Source organism: Saccostrea cucullata, unplaced genomic scaffold (genome assembly GCF_032062105.1).
Source record: "Saccostrea cucullata isolate Sc308-1 unplaced genomic scaffold, CSIRO_AGI_Scuc_v1 ctg7182, whole genome shotgun sequence".
In the NCBI taxonomy this organism is placed as follows: domain Eukaryota; kingdom Metazoa; phylum Mollusca; class Bivalvia; order Ostreida; family Ostreidae; genus Saccostrea; species Saccostrea cuccullata.
The window spans coordinates 10,806-18,503 of NW_026927369.1; the positions used below are offsets into that span (position 1 = coordinate 10,806).

The 7,698-nt window shown below is 34.1% G+C and overlaps 1 pseudogene; it reads right to left on the reverse strand.

Moving 5' to 3' along the window:
- Positions 1–2,434: 2,434 nt before the first annotated feature.
- LOC134274244 (uncharacterized) lies at positions 2,435–7,095 on the reverse strand (annotated as a pseudogene).
- Positions 7,096–7,698: the final 603 nt, after the last annotated feature.

Genomic DNA, 7,698 nt, shown 5'->3' on the forward strand with positions numbered 1-7,698 from the left:
TTATCAATGAAATTAACATTTTATTCTGTCTTTTGAAAGTTAAAAAGCCAATTTTGGTTGGAATGTATTCATGTAAGTTTTTAACACACTGTTCTACAGCACATTTTAGAAGTGGTGTAAATCAGATGTATATACTTGATAAGCTTAGTTATAACTGCTGTAAAGGAGAAAGTTCAGTGGAAATCATATTTGGATTCTCAAAAGCTCTTAATCATAATTTTTAAAAAAAATTATCACATCAAAACTTACGACTTTTCTACAATTTATATAATAATTCCTCATAATAATTTTAAAAAGATATGTTGTTATCAGAGACATAAATGGAACTGTGAAATTGTGACATCTTGTGATTAGTCATCTGCAAAATTACTTCGTTAAAAGCACTCTTTGTACACAATATTCTTAAGTTTATATCAAAAAGATGCCGGAGTTCCTTATTGATAACATTTATGTACTTCTTCGAAGATCAAGTTTAAAAAAAAAACTATTTGAATTTCTATGGGCATTGATTGTGCTCCTTTATTAGCTGACCTGTTTTTATTATTCATATAGGAAGCAGAATGTAGGCAAAAACTTCTATTTTAGAAGAGATTCATATATTGGCATTCAATTCGACATTCAGATATATATATATAGACGATGTTTTATCAATGAACAATAATTATCTTTCATACGTCGATTCGATATATCCCAGCGAACTTGGATTGAGTCTATACTGAGTATATATTTCATATTTGGATGTTAAACTGACTGGAGATTAGGGTCAACTAACAATTAAATTGTATCATTTTGAATGACAAACAAGATGACTTTAGTTTTTCCATTGTCATTTTTCCCTATTTATATAACATTCCATGATCACTTTCTTATGGAATATACATCTCGGCCAGCTTATGTATTCGCTACTCAAGAGCTTGCTCTTTACGATCATTTTTTTAAGCGAGGCATGATGATACTCGATAAGCTGATGTAACAGGGATTTCAACAACCTCGTTTAAAGTCAGCATTTCTTAAATTCTTTGGTAATAATGACCTTGTTAACAAATACTAGTATAACCTTCAATAACCTTCAATGGGTCGTGCCCCGTGGGGATCCGGGTTAGAATAGGTCCTCAGTTTCCCCTTGCTTGTCGTAAAAGGCGACTAAATGGGGCGGTACTTCGGATGAGACCGTATAAACCGAGGCCCCGTGTCACAGCAGGTGTGGCACGATAAAGATCCCTCCCTGCTCAAAGGCCGTAAGTGCCGAGCATAGACCTAAATTTGCAGCCCTTCATCGGCAATGGTGACGTCTCCATATCAGTGAAATATTCTGGAGAGGGACGTTAAACAGTACATAATCAATCAATCAATCAATCAATCAATCAATGGGTCGTATTTTGGCTGACTTGCTTCATAGTTATGTTTTATGACTTTGATTTTATTCATTAATTGACTATATATAATATATCCTCGATCAGTTGTTAAGATTCCCGGCGGGTGTGACCGGTTATCTAGGGATGTGTACTTCTCTAAGGCACATGATCCCACCTGTAGAATTTCCAGGAGTCTGTGCTTGATGGCCTCTTTATATTTTTGATTTAATTATAGATTTATTTTAGATCGATCACAGTTTGTATTTCTACCTTTTAAAAAAAATTCAGAATAGGTTTGGATACAACAGAAACATTTTTGAACAATGTATATTGAGATTTTGCCTCTTTCATAACAAGATTCCTATTATACAAGTAAAATTAAATTATATTCGAAAGAATATTGGCACATATTTTTATGTTAATAACTTTCAAAATCATCGGCACAATTATGCAAGGTTGTTTTTGACCTATTTAATACGAACATCTATTTGAATATTTTTATAGGGCCCGTACTGTATTTGATTTTACGTAATCAATATATATATAATATACAAAAAAGACTCTTTTTGTATGCATATAGTGATTACGTAAAATCAAATACAGTATGTTACAGGCCCCTGCGGTTTTATGAAAATTACTTTCGAAATTTTATTGGGCGTATTTGATTGTCAAACATCCTTGCATCTTGATGAATTTACAATTTTTTACATAAAGAAAGGGGAAATTAAAACTCAAAAAGAAACAAAACAAACAAGACAACAGATGTAATTGTAAAGTGGAAGAGGATGCCATGTCATTTCGTAATATATAAATGATAATTTTGGTGTAAGTTCAAATCATTGAACTGAAGCAACGTATTTCTGAATGAATAGAAATTAAAATATGTTAAAAGTGCATTCGACGTTTCAAGATAATAATGTACTAGTTACGGTTCTTTGCTTACAGATACCTATTTTCCCTAGAATTTGTCGAGTTACAAGAACTGTTGTACATAAGAAAAAAGAAGTAAAAAATTATTGAAAAACAACAAATTTATTATATACGAACAAATGCTTAACATGTTCTTTTAACAACTTGTAGAAAGAATTATACAACGGTGGCTGATGTACGAACGAATGTCTTTTTATATTTGTACCCGTATAAATTTTTTGACATAAATTTTTGCATTTTTATTTTTTCTCTACTTCTTAGGTTTCTTTACTGCATTAATTATGAGTAAGATGGTTGTAATGACATTGAGAATTAGCGCAGCCATACACATTCCGACTGCCCGTCCAGGATTTACCGTTGGTTTGGACAAATTGCAAGCGAAAAATTTTCTTGCCAAAATGGCTGCAACAGACCCTGTACCAGAAGAATCCGGATTTCTTCGGAGTAAACCCAGATTCATGATTGGAGCTGGCCTTCTGGTGTTACTCTGGTGTTAACCGTACATTGCGATGGCAACCAGCACGACCACACCTAAAAATAATGTCAATCTGTAAGTGAGAAACTGACTGCTTCATAAGAATAATGATAAGATCACAGAATATATGAAATTGCTTCATAGTGCATGGGTATTTAGGTTTTAATTCCCTCGCAACGTTTTTTTTTTGTGGGGGTGAGGGTATAGTAACGTGCTTGTGAATTTATTAATATTTTTTTCTAGAACTGTGTAACGCATGTAGCTTAAACTTTATAGAATTTCCATGTAGGGAGAGGGCGAAATAAGTTTTGAGAACTTGTGCATGCCCAATCCCATTGTTTATATATACATTACAATTAAAAATGTTCAATTCAACGCGCTTGTGTGTTTGAGGGTTTGGAAGTTTGGACTTGTGTGCGAAACGGAAGTGACGAAATTTACATCAGAATCAATGACGAATGCAGACCTGTTTGATGTATAATTAATTTATTTCAAATAAGTGTTTATTTTGCGACTTAGGACTGTTCTTGTTTATAGTGACCTTGTTATATGTGTAGGTCTAGGAAATATGGCTTATGGACCAGATTGGCCTCTATCATTATGTTTTCTCTCAATAATCAAAAAAAGGAGAGGGCTAAAATAGGCTTTGCCTGCGGCCAATCCCATTCACTTTTATTTGTGAATTGAATTGAAAAACAAAATATTATAACATCCCTCAGTTATTGTTAGAAATTAATTCTTTGTAAATTTTATTTTAATAGGCATCATGTAACTGATTTTCTTCACCGTCTTCACTTGAAGAAATACATCATTATTTGACATTTTGTTTTAGATACGCACCGTAGATATCTATGAAGGTTTTACAGAATTTTCCTTGAAAGTTTTATAGAATTTACTTTTTTAACATTTTAAAATTACCGCTATCCAATATTATACTCATACCTCTCCCTACAGCCGTTAGAGTCGTTAAAATATGAACCAGTCGCCTTTGAGATAATGACGTCACAAGCAGACACACGAACACGCCTACGGTGACCAACAGAAATCCGAGCAGTCCAATCACTGCGAAGGACCTTGTCACGTGGAGCCAGTCTGTAAAGATAGAACGTATTATATAAAATTTCCGTAAAGAAATATTATATGTAGGAGTACACTCATTCTTTTGTATCACCTTAAATTAAGATATTATTGTTTACACTTATTGCCATTTCAAATCTCTTAACATAAATAATTTTAATGAAAAGAAAGAAGCAAAGCAAACGTACAGTGATCGATCTGAACAAAAATCCCTTATTATATATTATTCTGTACATGTATTTACCTTGACCTTGATGTAGGGTGAGGGCGAAAATAGGCTGAGCCTGTTGCCCAATCCTATTCACTTTACAGCTGTGAATAAAATTTTGTTGAAAATTAATATATATGATGTCTCTTAAAGTCCAGAAATATTGGTTCAGGTGCCTTGGAGGAGTAAGCAGTGTGAAAATAGTTTCTTAACAGTTTTAATAAGCTCACCTGAGCCGAAGGCTCAAGTGAGCTTTTCTGATCACATTTTGTCCGGCGTCCGTCTGTCTGTCTGCTTGTAAACTTTTCACATTTTCGACTTCTTCTCAAGAACCGCTGGGCCAATTTCAACCAAACTTGCCACAAAGCATCCTTGGGTAAATGGAATTCAAGTTTGTTCAAATGAAGGGCCACACCCTCATTCAAGGGGAGATAATTGGGAATTAATGAAAATTTGATGGTATATTTTAAAAATTCTTCTCAAGAACCACTGTGCCAAGAAAGATGAAACTTATGGGGAAACATCCTCAGATAGTGTAGATTCAAGTTTGTTCAAATGATGACCTCTGGGGGTAGGGCGGGGCCACAATGGCCGACCAAAGTTTTACATAGAAATATATAGGAAAATTCTTTAAAAATCTTCTTCTCAAGAATAACAAAGCCATAATTAATCATATTTATATGGAAGCATCCTCAAGTAGTGTAGATTCAAGTTTGTTCAAATCATGACCCCCTGGGGTAGGGCGGGGCCACAATGGCCGACCAAAGTTTTACATAGAAATATATAGGAAATTCTTTAAAAATCTTCTTCTCAAGAATAACAAAGCCATAATTGTTCATATTTATATGGAACCATCCTCAGGTAGTGTTGATTCAAGTTTGTTCAAATCATGACCCCCGGGGGTAGGGCGGGGCCACAATGGCCGACCAAAGTTTTACATAGAAATATATAGGAAATTTTTTTAAAAATCTTCTTCGCAAGAATAACAAAGCCATAATTGATCATATTTATATGGAAGCATCCTCGGGTAGTGTAGATTAAAGTTTGTTCAAATCATGAACCCGGGGATAGGGCGGGGCCACAATGGCCGACCAAAGTTTTACATAGAAATATATAGGAAAATTCATTAAAAATCATCTTCTCAAAAATAACAAAGCCATGATTGGTCATGGGACTACTTTTGGATTTAAACTTTTCAATAATAAACCAATTTCTACTTTTTCCTAGCCACAGTGCTCAGGTGAGCGATGTGGCCCATGGGCCTCTTGTTTTAAAAATGCACTCAACATTCGGCATAAACAGATTATATATTGCAAACAAGTTCATTGTAATGACCATACATGTGATTGGTGAAAGATTGACTTTGAACGAGGCTGTTAAATCTCTGGAATATCGACTTATTTATCAGTAGCCTGTATGATTTTAGAAATCATTCTACTAGAGCATTAGTAAGAGAAGTCAACGACAGATAAGTTGATCAAAGAGTTAAATTGTCAGTAAGCCACCGATGGCTTCCTATAGTAAAAGATCCAAAGTGACCAAGGTGTGTTATATTTTTGGTCTTTTATTTTAAGTATACTGGGATATACAGATATTTAAACAGCGTAGGAAAATATTTTTCAAAATATTCTTTTTAAATAAAATCACTAAAAATAGGAAGTCCACCTATAGTTATAGTAAATCGTAAATATGTACTAGAGAAGCATGTTCGGTCATCCATTCATCAGAACAGGACAGTTCTACGTAAGCATCTATACGAGCAATAAAAACAAAAGCCAAGTAAGGTCGACTTCTGGGACAGGCATAACACTCCGTGGATAGTTAGATGAAGGGTGAAGAGTTTAGCAATTTCTGTCAATGAAAACAACAATTTCTATTCATAAAAATAACAAAGGGTCAGAAACCAGGACAAATAATGCTTTAAAGAGGTCGAGAGGGCCAACAACAATATTCGATATTTTTTACTTGAGTAAAACGATCCAAAATACATGCATTTTATACTATTTGTCAGGAGCCATTATAGTTTTATTTACTCTTTTTTTTTAAAGCTGTGGATTTATTAAATTTCATCGTGGCAAGCAGAATGGTATGGGAATTAAACCTTCCTTTGAGTGAACAATTGAGCGACTTAAAAGAAACCACGCAGACCTCTAAATGCTGAGGAAAAGGTCCCGTGAAGGAGTAACTATCCTTTTCCGACCTGTCACACCCGCCTTAAATGTGATTTTTGTCAAGATCGGGTTAACGGAAAAATTATAGACAAAAATAATGATCTATAAACAAATTGTATAAAAACACCAGTCATTAGTCGAAATAACCAGTTTCGACCATAGAAATTGCAAAATACTGACTCTATGCGAAATTGTTTGATATCCTTGTATCATCAACATATTTGTCAATAGTTTGTCTCTTTAGCATAGTTCGTACGTAGAGCATCTCTTGAAAAGGATCGAATCAAATAAACTACATATGCAGGTAATAATTACAGTATCTAACTTCGCAGTTCTCCTCCAGCAAGTATACTGGTGTCTCCATGACCATACCATTGAAAAATTCTCGGAGGGAAGTAAAACAAACAAAAAATAGTGTATCAGGTTTCGAAACACCGTACATAGCTTATCTTCTCTGAAAACCTGGAATCAAATTTAATTCAACTTTCTTGATAAATTCTATTCAGTTTACTCAAGCTAGCCCAACCCTGGCAATTTTTAAATTGCGACATTTTGATATGTATACATACATGTATCTACGATTTTTGTTTCTGCACGCATCCTCTGGTTTCTTTTGCGTCATCTCTATAAATAAGAATAAAGTATCTTACCTGGCACTGAATCCAATTCCTCCTCCGTTTTACAGAGTTTTAGGTAATAGACTGACTTCTCCCATAACCCCGCGCTTCCTTTCATTTCATATCCTAGAAATTGTCGCCTTATCGTTCCCTAGTTGTTGAAGGAGGACCCAATAATGTACACCACAGTCTGCAAAGGGGCGAGGACCATGCAGATCTTCAGGAAGGTTGTGGACGAGGCAAAGGTCTATGTGACAGACATATTTGTACGGGCGACTACCTCTGTTGTTTTCTGTAGTAAATAGGGATGGGTATCGCCAAAAATTTCGTATCGCGATATATCACGATTCTTTCCCACAATATCACGATAATATCATGATATTTTTTTAAAAGCAGTTTTTATATGAAAAGTCATTATTTTTCTAAAAAAATATACTAGAAAAAACAAAATTTTACCTTCTTGAAATTTTTATGTATATAAAATTTATTATGTTTGGACGGTAAGATGCCATTCTTTTCACTTTTTACAACATTTTTTTTATACTTTCTGTAATTGTAATTTGAAAGATTGAACAAAAAAAAAAATAATTTCTGGACTTGATAATATGTACCTAAGGACCAGTATTTTGGTCTCCATATCACGATACATATCACGCAACAAAAAATCGCGATATACTGGTATACCGATAAAATCACACATCCCTAGTAGTAAATTCTACGAGGTAAACGAATCATCACATCTTTTTCATAATGTTTCCCTGACAAGCAAACACGTGATTAACTGTAAGATTGGATATTAATCCCCCAAACAGATGAAATAAAAAAGGAGTAATTTTTTTTTTTCTGCAGAATTCCTCGGCAAAAA